The sequence below is a fragment of the Tenrec ecaudatus genome, chromosome 2, assembly GCF_050624435.1.
Source record: "Tenrec ecaudatus isolate mTenEca1 chromosome 2, mTenEca1.hap1, whole genome shotgun sequence".
Lineage (NCBI taxonomy): Eukaryota > Metazoa > Chordata > Mammalia > Afrosoricida > Tenrecidae > Tenrec > Tenrec ecaudatus.
Genome location: NC_134531.1, coordinates 297,514,077 through 297,528,318, shown reverse-complemented (window position 1 = coordinate 297,528,318; position 14,242 = coordinate 297,514,077). Strand labels below are relative to the sequence as shown.

General features: G+C 38.6%; 1 protein-coding gene across 4 annotated transcripts in view; it reads right to left on the bottom strand.

Annotated features, from left to right (window-relative positions):
* The window catches only part of CBLB (Cbl proto-oncogene B), a 238,033-nt gene that overhangs the window by 166,993 nt on the left and 56,798 nt on the right, over positions 1-14,242 (bottom strand). The window lies entirely within an intron of this gene.

Here is a 14,242-nt window from a genome sequence, read left to right as displayed (position 1 = left end):
GGTAGAGTTTGGGGAAAACAACAAGATATGAACTTGGCCCCATCTAGAGACAGCTTCAACTAATATTTCAAGTTGCAACTTTTATTAGAATAGCCCAGATATTTTTATTTATCAGGGACTTGACTATTAGATTAATTGCTCAGTAAAGCAATTAGAACACATTAAAATCTTCATTTAATAGAAAAAAAGTAAAATTAGCAGGGAATTAACATGAATGAAGAAAGTATTTTTTATCAAGGGTTCATGAGGAAGTAGGGAGCAGGGAGGGAGGGGGAAAATGAGGAGCTGATACCAAGGGCTCAAGTAGAAAGAAAATGTTTTGAAAATGATGGTGGCAACAAATGTACAAATGTGCTTGACACAATGGATATATATATATGGATTGTGATAAGAGTTGTCCGAGCCCCCAATAAATTGATTTTTGAAGTATTTCTTTAATTTGTAATGTAATATATATATATATTGTTTTCTTCTAAGGCTAAGATAACTGTTTTGGCCAAGACACTAAGGCAGATAACATTTAAATCTGTAGTGTTGATGAAAATTAAATTAGAGAAATCAGGAAAGTATTCATGCCAGTTGACGTGAACAAGTAGTCCATTATAACTAGCTCTCATACATAGTCATTCTGTGTACAAATTTCAGCTACAGAAAGATATTCACTGAGCAAGCAATTCCAGGTGATTTTCTAGTTGTAATTATTTTAATGTGTAATTTTTAGTTTTGGTAATTACCCAAGAGATTTAGAATACACAGCTGCAGAATAATTATAGAACTCCTATTTACTGTAGTCTCAATGACTTGAGGGCTATGCATTTATAGGGCAAGTATGTATTTTTCAAGCCCTCTGTGATTTATTTTGGATGGCTGTTTGTATGATTGTCTTCCACAACCATTACTTGCTATCTAATGACACTCCTCTAAAAGGTCAATGGGCGCCATAAACAATACAAAGTTTATTTTCATGGCGTGGAATGCCTCTTTATGATACTCAAAGCTAAGTGAAATATTGTCTGGCTCAAAGTTTTCTGCTAGTGCCTCTTATTTGTCTCAATATTCAGCCTGAAGGTTGTCGAATCAGAGCTCAAATGTGACTCTCACGGTATTGGAAGTAATAATTTAACCATCTGTTCTATCTTCCACCCCCACCCCCACCAGTAACTTCCTTTTCAGGGGTCAGGCTCTCACTCATCATCTCTCATCCAAGCAACAGTCACGGTCATATTATTGGTTATTGGTTACAGCACAGTACAGGTCACTCCACTGTTAATGGTACCCTAATTCCTTTCAAATTCGTATTTTTAGTATGTCATTCATTCTCTTTAGCCTATACTGACACTCCCAGTCCCATTTTTAATTGTATCTCTCCTTAAAACACATAACCCAACTTTTTATACTATTATGTATTATTCCCTTGGGGTGCCCTGGCATATACTTCAGGCAACAAAACCCTCTTTGGGGTGATCAACAAAGTTCCTCCTAATTCCTCAATGAAATCTCAAAACTAGAATTAATCACCGTCCCTTCTGATGTGTCCTATATCACCTTAGGCAGAAAGGGAGCAGGGGGAAGAAAACATAATTCTTAAGGACAGGAGCCATGTCATGCTAACCACAATGTCCCCATGGTAGCTAATGCCATGACCTACACTCTGGATAAATGTGTTAAAATGAAACGTCCTATTAATGAAATTTGTTCAGCTTTAAAAACAAAACAAAAAGTCAGGGAGATTTTTAATTCTCACTTTAAGACATTAAATACAGCATGATTTGAATAGGCAAATTAGGGAATATGGGGAGAATTTCATAATTTTTAACCAAAATCACCCTGCCAATAAAATTTAAATGCCATGTATATAGTCTTCAAAGGGAAGATGCTTATAGGTACAAACAGACACCAAACAAACTGCATTTCTAAATGAAAGAATTACTTTATTTCTATGGTTTCACACACGGACCCATCTCATAAAAGACAGTGATAACAAGGATGTGACCCCATCTGCTATCAGCAAGCGGATATGCTTTTTAAAGGTCACAGAGATATGATATGCCTTACTTAAGCTTTGAAAAGCAACTCAGGGAAAAGAGATATGACCCAGGAAGCAGCAAATGGTATACGAGGTTACCGTCATTTTTAAACATTGAGAATGAATAAGGAGAAATTTCCAAAAGGAGCTCAAAGCAAAATTTACTTAAAATTGCTTCAAATATAGGTGAGTAATATGTATGTATTTAAAGTTTAAAAAAAAACCCAACAAGATGTCACTTTGAAGACTAAGGTTTTCCTGACCCACAGTATGGTATTTTCAATCACCTCATATGCATGTGAAAGTAAGACGGTAATGAAAACTGAAGAATGAATGTCTTTGAGTTCTGTATGATGTTGATGAAGAATTTTAAATATGGAGTGACAGAAGAATGAAATCTATGTCGTGGATGAGATTTACCTCATGTGCTTTGGACATGTGTGGCAGTTACATAATCGTTTGTCAATTTGAGGATTGAATGAAGGGGTGGAGACTAGGCTGTCAATTGGGTCATAGCCAATGAGGCCTCTGTGTGGGCATGGCTTTCTCCTGAGGATTCTGGGAACTCTTGTAGTTCCTTCTTGGAGGCAGGAGACACGCCCTCTTACCTGCTCACTCCCTGAGAGATGTTCTACTGACCAGACACATAGCACTACGCTGATAGACCCTGTGTCCTGGGAACTGAAGGAGCCACGTTGAGCCCTGACAGCATAGGGATTCTCTACCACCCTGGATCCACAAGACTTCACCCACTGGCCTGAGATCTTCCTGCATTCGGCACCGTTGCATGTGTTGCGTGAGCCTGAAGAGGACTTTACAGATTGGTGTCAGACATATGGACTAAGATTGAACTTATGGACTTGATCTAGACTGGGTTGGGATGTTTTCTCAATATTCAATTGCTCCTGTATATAAAGCTATTTCTTATAAACATACGAGTGTCTATGAATTTGTTTCTTTAGTCTACCTAGACTAACACCAATATGATATCAGGAAGGACCCAACCTGGCTAAGGTCATCCTGTTTAAGAAGAACCACAACAAAAAGGAGGAAGACACTGAACGAAATAGATTGAAATCGTGGCTGCAAAAGGCGCAAGCAGAAATTATAAGGAAGGTGTTGGACCAAGCATTGTTTCTTTCTGTGGACTCAGGTTGGAGTCAAAACCAAGTCCCAGGCACCTAGCAACGGCAATATTAAGCTACTCAGAGAATTAACCAGATTTTTAACAAAGGAATTCTAGCTATATCACACTAAAACCACAGCCAGCACGTCAATTCCAACTACCAATAACCTTCTACGGGGTTTTCAAGGCTGCCAATCTTAATGGGAGGAGACAGCCGCGTCTTTTTCCTGCAAAGTGACTGGTGGCCTGCAACCACCAACCACATGGTTTGCAATTTAACACCACACTCAGGGCTACCAGGGCTTTTAATTCTAGCTATAGATTTGTGTTAAACATAAACTACTCCTTCCAAAAATAAAGCTACATTTTATTTTAGTAACTCGTTTTTATTACAAATGCAAAATGGAACCGTGTTAGTTGGTGACGGCTACTGAGTTGTCCAGTGACACATAAAAATATTCATTCAAGTTTACTCATTCTCTAACCACAGCAATGACTGAACTAAACATCTGAATCTATCACAATTCAGAACAGTAACATGTGTGTGTACAATACTCCTATGTACAGGAAAATTTTATCTCTTCAAGTAAACTTCTGTACAGAGTGAAATTTCATGGAAAGAAATTTTACGAAATAAAATTTTATAGAAAAATTAATTGCACGACTTTCCTATAGGATCTACATTTTAGCCCAAAAGCTTGGTAAGGAGAGATATCTTCCATCACCGTCACACCAATTAGTGCACCAATAGCAAGCATCTTTTGAAAAGAATCCTGAGAATTTGTTATGCTTTCTGCAAGCACTTCAATGCATAGCTTTTCATTTGGAAAAGAACATCTCGATGTTCAGAGAAATACAATTAAAAGAAAATATTATTTCTTTCTAGAAAGCAGAAGCATGTTGCGTAAAGTGCTTTCAGACCTTGCCTTACTTTACACATACATACAAACTTGCACTTCAAGAAAAACAAGAAACAGAATAACCACACCACTCCACTATCTTGACCTCTTGCTAAAATTACAATATATCTAGTGAAAGAAAGGCCTGCTTTATGCTCTCCCCTGCCTCTGCTCATTACAGTCAGCAAACCAAGGACTAGTTGATAGGAATGTGTACAAATCCCAGGCCGGTCCTGCAAACCCCAAACACTGTTCTTATTGTTTTGCTTTGCAAACCCCAGCTGCTCCACCGCTTTCTCAAACAGATGAAGGCTCCGATGGGGCAAAGGTCGTCTACACTATTTAATGGTATGTAACGAAACAATAAAAGCTGTGCTAAGTTACACTGATAGTTTTACTAACAGATTCTAAAGCTTCTAAAATGAATAGATAGGGTGAAAAATAAAATTGGACGTTTACAAATAGACACACGGCACTTCTAACAACTAAGTAGAAGTTAAAATAAATAAAGAACCAAACCCATGTCCAAAATCCATTCCAATTCATGGCAATCCCATGTGCTACAAAGTAGAAGTGCTCTTTGGGGCGGGGTGGGGGTGGTGGGGGTGGTTGGCTGTACTCTTTATGGCATTAGATTGCTAGGTCTTTCTTCAACAGTGTTACTGCATGGAGTTGAACACCAACCTTTTAGTTAGTACTTGAGCACAAATCTGGGGATTAGCATTGCAAAACAAGTCTAACATACCCAAAGAAGCATGCCCTTCCAGATTGTAGACAAAGAAACATTCAAACTCTGCAATGACTTCCAGAAGGAGACAGAACAGCCTGCCTCGTGTCCCACCAAGTACAAAAACCAGACACTTAGAAACATACTTCAACCTCTAGTTATAAACTCTACAAATTAACTGAAAATGGGTTTTGTGGTAGATGCAAGCCATCTTGAAATCACTAACTGCCTGGAAATCTTGCCAAATTAAGAGGCATATTCTACTTGGAAAATTTTTTTCTTCATGTTATATAACCAAATTAATGATATCATTTGGTCTATGTTACTACCAAAATAAAAGTTTTGGCCCAAAACCCTACAAAAGATTTATCTTGTAAAAAGTTAAAACATTCTATAAAAATACTCTGGAAATTATTATATGTGACTGTGTGAATCAGATGTACTTAATGTAGTTAAATATTTTGTACTACAAATTCTTAAGGGCCAAACATAAAAAAATAAATAAGGCAAGCTTTTATCCACACCATCCCAATGAAATTGCAAAACCAAATAAACTACTACGAAAGTATAACTTGAGTCATTTACAGGGGACACAGCCAATTCTGATGATACATCACTTCTGAACCTCAAACTGTAAAATGAGAGAAAGATCAAACACTGCTGATCATGTCAATCCTGGAAAATTTACCCAATTACAATCAGATATATTCCACCTTTGGGGAAAAACATTCATAAGCAATTTTTCTACAATCAAACAATGCAGATGAGATTAAGTAGAAATGCTTCAACAACATAAATTTTATTTCTTTTAGCAGATTCTAACACCAAATTCTTATGTTAATTTCTTTGCTCTTCTTATTAGTAGCAAAGGCCTGCTGCTTCCAGGAAACACTATGATTGACCAGTGCTCACTATCACGTTGTACGTGCTATACAGGTATGGGCTTAAAGTATGCATATCCTATAACATATAGACTTCAGAAACGCGTGCTTAAAATCCATTAAATATCCACTTTCATTCTAGTTTTCTTTCATTCTACTTTTATTAGCAAAGCAATTAGACACCAGAAGAAAAGCATTAGCAGACATGTATGTGATTAAAAACACTTCTTTTTTATTCTAATCCAAGTGATTAAAGAGTAGTTTCAGGAAACCTTAATTAGGTCTTTCCCTGAATAGTTGAGGTCTCCTGCTGAGCAAAACACAAAAGCGAGGCTTTAATTCCTATTTTTGACTGTGATCCAAGTTGATAAAACTAATTTTTTTAAGTCTGTATGAACACAGATGGCTAAAAGGCATAGTTAATATCTTTCAATGTAAGATTAGTCAAACATTGCCACTAACACTAATGAGTAGTCTCTGACATGTGTAGAATAGTATGACATAACTCATGGCTGGTGCACAGACAGCATCAGGGAGTCCAAGAAGCAGTGCTTTCACTTCATGTGCAAACATGCACACACACACGCACACAGTACAAGCAAACTAGATAAATCTAAATCTGCTCTGTAGACTATACAATGTCCACTTCCTGTCCGCAATTCTGAACTAACTTTAAGGAAGATGTTACTACTGGTGGAGGCTCAGTGCAGCGTCAAAAGGCCAGAGGAAGGGGCTGACTAGACCCGAGCAATCCCAGCATTCCAGCTCGCTCTCAGAACCTATAACCCTGTGACAAACATTTCCCTTGCGTTCCACTTGACTTGCCCTTCCTTCCTCCCTCCCACTGCCCTTCTGAAAAATCTTGTTCCTCCATTTATGCGCCGCTTGCATTGACCGTCTAATGACAGAAGCCCGCCAGCAATGCCTGCATTTCTGCTTTGCTGTTAGCGGCGCTCGTAGTAATAGAAGACATGGGAGTAAACGCAAAAGCACACACACACACAAGCAGCTGATTAAAAGGCTTTACTGAAAACACACACATGCGAAAAGACTAGGCTAAAAATTTTAGCCAAAAATAGTTCATAAATTCATCCAGCCGGCCGGCAACTATTTACTGAGCATCGTTTCTGTTTCGGCAGCTCTAAGCAGTCCTGAGGAGAAAGAGAGCAATTGAAAAAAGGCTTAGACATCTCACTGTGATTTGGGAATTTATGGTGCAGTACCAAACGATATTTCAAATGAGAACCATGTGTAGCGTGGATTAAACAGTGTCCACAAAAACATATACATTGGAATACTAATAGCCCCAATACGTGTGGATGTAATCTTATTTGGATATACGGTTTTATTTTTATGTTAACGATACACAATTGAGGGTAGCTTTTAAATGTAATCACTATCTGAGTGCCCCCAAAAAGAACAGAGGAACACAGAAAGCTGCATAACCCTGGGAAGGCAGATGCCATGGGAGGATCATCTACAAGCCACTGTGCAGGGCCACCTACAGTGAAGGAGTTCCTGCAGCCAAGACCCCATGTTTTGACCTTTTAGCTTCCAGAACTATGAGAAAACAAATGGCTGTCCTTTCAAGACACCCACTTGTGGTATATTTGTTAAATCAACACTACAAAGACAAGATACACCGCAATGGCTGGCAGGACGAAGCAGAGAGACTGGAACTAGCGAACTCTAGAACAGCTTCCCTAAAGACGAGGTGAGAAATCAAGTGAAGCTGTGACGATGGAGACAGCTCCCACGTGCAAACTGCTTAACTGGTAACGGACAGGTTGAAAATTCTAGTTCCCCCAGAGGCGCCTCGGAAGACAAGCCTGGGGGTTACAACAGAAAAATCAGCCACTGGAGACGCTCTAGAACGCAGCTCTGGTCTGACACAGGCAGGCAGAAGCACTGTGAATCAGAAAGGACTCAACTCATAGTAGCTCCACACGACCATGAGACCATAAGGTTTCCAGGGCTGACGTCTCTACGGATCAGGCCACCTTATCTTTCTCCCATGGAGCGACTGCTTGCTTGAACCACTGTTCTAGCACGACCAAGTTAGAACACTGGCTTTCCCACCAAACTCTAGAATCAACCCTGTCGGACAACAGAAGGCTGCCCTTCTTCAGGAGTCCTTTGCTTACACCTCTCTCAAGAGCTTCCCATCACACCCTCTGCAAGATCATGCTATCCACAACGATTTCTCTCATTGGAGAACTTCTGGGCTAGCATTACATAGTGTCATCGGATGTAATTTGGTTTTCCACTTCACAAACCAATAATGGGAATCCTAGTCAAGTCACCATTCCACTCTGCAAATCCATGAAATTAAGAAGATCGACTACCCTAATGCTTCATGAAACACACATGTCAGTCAAGTCCAGGTAAGCCTATTGACAGCTACTAAGCAGGTTTGCCCAATCTTCACATTTAAACTTCATCAAAAACTTAAATTTTGCTGGGTTGAACACCTGTGTTCAACTGGTCCTGATTTATGTAGCATATTGTCTCAGTGTAACTGTGCACCATAGAGTTTTAGACAGCTGAGTTTTTAGAAGGCAATCACAAAGGCTTTCTTCCCATGTGCTTCTGAGTAGAGGTCAATTAATGAAACTCTCACAAGCACTTTCCATTACTTCCCCTGCCAAAAAGCAAAACAAAAAAAAATTAAAAAACACTGAATTAAATAAAAAAGTTTCTGGCAAAGTATTCTAATTAAAAAGAGACAACAGACAATATTCTCTTAAGAAGTAGCTAGAGGAGTAAATTAGGCATAAGTTGAATCCTATTTTATTTGCTCATATGTATGGGAAGCTCAACTAATGTAAAGCTAAGAGTTTTTTTTTTTAAATAAGTCTCTATTTCTCGATCTGAAAAGTGAATTACATCATTAATTGACTATATCAACCAAACATCAAGTTTTTAAAATATCAAAATATGAAGCCCCCTAAAAAATAATAAATACAGAAAGTATATGTTACCTGCTCAGAGAACTTAATATCTAATTGAAATTGCAAGTGCAAGCTATGTAAAATTATGAAATATTTGGCATACATTGAGATTCATACTCTTAAAGGATATGGCAAGTTCAGGAAAAAGAAAGCAGAAAAAAGCAAGCCCAGTGCCCCAGGAGGAGCTGGGGCTTGAATTAAGGGAGTAAGGCGAACAGATTCTAACTGGTTAGGAGAGGGAATCAAGACCAAGGGCATGGAGGTAAGAATTGAGCATGATCTGTTTCTTGGAGTATGAGAGAATGAAAGAAAGATGAAGAGAGTTTTCAGTAACAGGAAATGATATGGGCTGTGTAAATTAAACAAGACTACACAAAACTCAGAAAGCTGAGAAGTGGCAAGAAACAAGGAGGGCATTTAATCTTTTGCAGCCAAAGCAGACGCCTACCGTTGGAATGGGAGTGTTAATGAGCATTGGGATAGTTATTGCGGAAGCGCTGCGATTCTGGAAGGCCAGCCGTGGGTGAGGGACAGACAGCTGGCAAATCACAGCTGGAGGAGTAGGAGGCAAGGAGAAGCAACCCAGATTCCGTACACGGAGAAGAACGGCTGAGCCGTAGGACAGGCAGCGACGAAATGGCATCATCAAGAAGACTATAGCCTTGGTCAGGGATTGACCTTAGAGGTACTGGCATTCGTGAGGAAGAAAGCTCAACACAGTGACATAGACGGAATGTTTTAGAGTCAGGAAAAGAACCAGTGGGACAGTTAATGTTACTATCAAACCAAACGAGGTCAGCATTTCAAAACAAGCAGGAGGAGGTGTGGCAGAGGTCAAGCCACGGAGGCAGTCAATAAAGTTAAAGGAAATCTTAGCGAAGCAAACAGTGGACACAGAAACACACTGAGGCTAAAATAAAAGAAATAACAAAAGGCTTTGGTTGAGGAAAATGCAAAATTCGTGGCAATGAAGGCAAGAAAACTTTCCAGGTAAATATGTTTTTGGATGTCTTGCATACTAAGCAAAACTACTATATGCTAAAGTATTACACAAACTTAAGCAAGGCATGCTATCACAATTGAAAATGTTTAATTTACATAATTAAGTTAAATGTCCATCAATTTATCATTGTAAATCATTCTGTTGAAACGAGGTTCCTAGAAAAATAAACATCTTCAAATAAGCAATTATTATTTCAAAAGACTTAACTGCATATTTTGTTTAAATATTCTAGCTGCCAAAATTCCATGTGTTTTTTCTTTAAATATGTCATAACATCACTAAAGTGGCTTTTAACAAAATACCATACACTTCATTGGAACCAGTGCAAACTTACCCCACAAAAACTTCAGACAGTTATTCCAAAGAATAGCAGTTAATAACTTGGTAATAATAAAATGTTAGCAATGCTTAAGGGTACCGTATGTACTGGAGTATAGGCACAGTTTTCCAGCACATTTTTAATTCAGTTGTTGTGGTAAAATTATTAGGTGTCTTAGCAGATATTCGGGTTGGCTTATACTCGAGTATATACGGTATACTTGAATTGGATTCTAGACATAAAAAACAAAACCCTTTCATGCTATAATAATTCATTTAGTAAATAATCCATTAGAGTTACTGGCTAATCACCATCAGCAATCAGCATTTACTGATACTGTATGTTCTTCACTTACAAGAAAGAACTAGGAAGCAAAAGCTATTTATAGAGGTCTAGCTATAGGTATGAATATATGTAAACATATTAACTTATAGTGAAAGGATAAAGGTCAATGTACATATATTTATATGTTAAGTATTAAAATAACAGCTGGACCTCTACTATTTTAAGGCCTCCCTAAACACAAGAACACCTTGTTCTAATAACCTGACACTCTTTGATATTCACCTTCTGAACACAATCAATGTGGTGAAGAAAGTGGATGGTGCCCAGCTATCAAGAGATATAGCATCTGGGGTCTTAAAGGTTTGAAATTAAACAAGCAATGATCTAAACAGGGAAGCAAATAAGCCCACATAGAAAAAGCACAGGAGCCTGTGCGATCTTGAGATGCAGACAGGATCAGGTATCAAAAGACCCAAAACAAACAATTATATTGCTACAAATGAGGGAATCTGAAATGGCGACCCCAAAGCACATCCATCCACAGAAGAGTTATTAGGAAGGGGCAATTCAACCAGGATGCAGTATAACACAGAGAAAACACACATCATTACTCTAGTTCCTGAGTGCTTCCTTCCTCCCCACCCCCGCCGCCCAGTACCATTACCCAGTTCTGCCTTACAAATCCAGGAGGACTGGAGTACACACATCGGTAGAGATAAGAGTTCTCCACACATGGAATTCAGGAAAGATAAAACCAGCAGGCACAGCAGTGGGAATAGAGATATCATGGGGGTAGGGGGTTGGTGGGGGGGGCAGGGGAGAGAAACCCATCACAAGGTTGGATATATTACCCACCCCCGAGAGGGACAAATAACAGAAATGTAGCTGAAGGGAGACAATGGACTGTATACACCACGAAATAACGACAATAATAATATAATTGATTAAGGATTCATGAGGGTGGGAAGGTGAGGGAGGGAAGGCAAAAAAAAAGGAGGAGCAGATATCACGGGCTCAAGTAGAAAGAAAATTTTTTGGAAATGTTGGTGGCAATGTATGTACAAGTGTGCTTAATACAATTGAATGATGGATTATTATATGATTTGTAAGAGCTCCAAATAAAATGATAATATTTTTTAAGAAAAGAAGAATTCAGAGGGGGAAAAAATTCCCATGTATTTACACTGAAGTTAGGGGAATTGAAAAAAGACATTTCAAAAGTAATGAAATAGGTACATGGTCCTAGTATCTCCAATTTCAAGTAAAAGACCAATTTAAAAATAAGGCATGATAAATATATTTTTGAAATCAATCTATATGCCAAGAAGGTACATAGACTTTTATGAAACAAAGACAGAAAATACTCAAAAATATTTTACAAAAATATTTGTGTATGTTTTTAATCACATTTAATAAATACATCATAAAAGCAACCATATATCATTCAATTTAATGTGAATAACCTTTAAATAATTCTAAACAAAATAGGTGCAAGAATTTCCCAATTAACAAATTAAAATATGAATAATCCACAGTGGATGGTGTTAAGGTGAGCTATATTTAAACAAGTACGAGCCAGAGAGTACACAATTTATTTCAAACCCCTATCACTTAAATACGTGGTATATTCTATAAAGTATAAGGTCTAAAAAAAAAATTAAGGTCCAGATTTATATTTAATGAGATAAGGATGTTAACTTATACTACTGGTTTCTGGAAACTATATCAGCATATTAAAATATACATATAAGTACTTTTATTATTCATGAAACTGATGGCAGCATTTGAGCAAAATTCCAGTGAACGCAATGATTGCTTTAACACAACCCTCTCTGACTTAACTTCACAACCTCACATCTTAACCTTCACAACATAACTCCTATTAATCATATGCAAAACGAAGTCCTTTTAGTGTAACTGGTTACTTATCTAGCGGCTAACTGCAACATGAGCGGCTCAAACCCACGAGTGGCTCCGACGGAAAAGATGAGGCTCCCGCTCCCATACAGTCTGATAGCCTTGGCTACCCAAAGAAGCAGTTCTCAATAGAGTTGGTATGAGAAGGACCTGAGTCAACTGCACTGGATGATGGGGTATGTCTTATACGCAATAATCACATCATGTTTCAAATATAACCAGCAAAATACTAGATGTAATTTGACCCTACCCAATTCAAAAGGCTTAAGAGTTCCAGAAATGTTTCAATATCACAAGTTTACACATTCATCTTCCTAAAAGTCAGATACCAGGGCAAATAATTTACCTAGACTTATCACTAAATATAGGGTACAGAGTTCCAAAAAACAGATCTATAGACAGGATGCTAAAATTTCATAATAAGGATAAAAATTCACATAAAAGTTACACACACACAATCTTTGCAGAATGGGTAGGAAAAGAATCTGATTATAGAAGTCAGTAACATTTCTGACATGGCATGGTAATGTTAGGTTTGCGCTCCCCGCCAGGAAAGAGTGGTACAACGAAGTGGGTGGTACCCCTGGACGGGCCCATCTAGGCCAGGTAAATTTGATTCAGCCAATGGTGTCAACTGCGCCTCCCAACAGGGCCCTGAAAAGCCAGAAGTTTATTAGGGCGCTCTCCTCAACCAGAGGCTGCTACACAGTGCAGCGTGACTGGACCATGGCCCACGCACTGGTGCTGGTTCTATCTCTTATAAAACTCGCTTGGATCACACGCCAGGCTTCGGTGTGAATTCTCGTGTGCGGAGCCAAGGACCGAGGCATAGCTCCCACAAGAGAGAGATATAACAGTAAATGTGTGTCTGTGTCTTCCTCCCTCAACCCACTAGAAAGAACTGCTATTGCCGGCCACCCCCATGACAGCTTTCTCAAGATTTTGTCGGTATTGGTGAATGTGCAAACACAAAAACAAGGTTTGTGCTCAATGAATTCCCTTCCTTCCTTCAAGTGACTTTTTTCATTATCTCAAAATGTCTGTATTTACCTAGCATTCTCCTTCCTTCCAAATCTGGGGAAGCAAGAGAGCTGCTTAGTGGCAGGCTCATGACTCCATGCCTTCACATCGCCTGATGGTCCAAATAGAAACTAGCACAGATGTAAAAGTGTGCGTCTGGATGTATATGTCCTTCTTCTCATCAATCCGACATGTCCACACCTTGTTTTTATATATTTTTGTTTTATGCATTCAGATTTGTTCCATAATAGCACAAAGAAAAACAACTCATTACTTTTACAAATGGAAAAAAGTATACGTGCATAATTGTTATGCACATGCATAGTTGTTCAGCTCACTCTGTGATTTGAAGGGATCCTTTAGAGTTTATTATTTTATTAATAGGCTTTTATGCACGGATACATAAGGTATGTGTTACAGCACACACACACACACACACACACACACAGTTCCTGTCTTTATCCAATTTAATAATAAAGTGCACTTTTGAATGGGATCTCACTTACTACCATGAGTTGATTTGAACTCATAGCGACCATACAGGCTAAGAGCAGAACTGCCCTGGGGGTGCTTTCCAAGACTAAAAATCTTCATGGGAGTACAAATCCTCCTCTTAGCACAGAGAAGTATGTGGGCCCAGTCTGCTGACCAACACTGAAGAGCAGATCGAAAAAAGCTGATCAAATGTGAAAAATAAATAAAAATGCCTTAACAACTGTCAAGCCTAATATTCTAACGCCTCTAGTAGTTCAGGTCATAGTCTTCAGACGATTATTACAAACGGCAAAGAGCCTTGTGTTCCCAGGCTGGGTTAAATCTGGAACTGCGCATGCGTATTTTGGGTAATATGAATGGATCTCAGCTCCCCACCTTCCCCCTTAGTGAAGGAACTAAAAAACTCTGTTCTCAACTCATTTATATTTTCTAGGGGTGAGAACCGCATCAGGTCCAAACTAAACAAACAAATTAAACTTTATAGGAATGAAGGACCAACAACAGGGATCCTTAAAGATGGGAAACTAAGCCTTCAAAGTGCTAGGATTGAAAATGACCGTTGGCCCTCCTCCCACCTCTTCTGTATTCTTAGT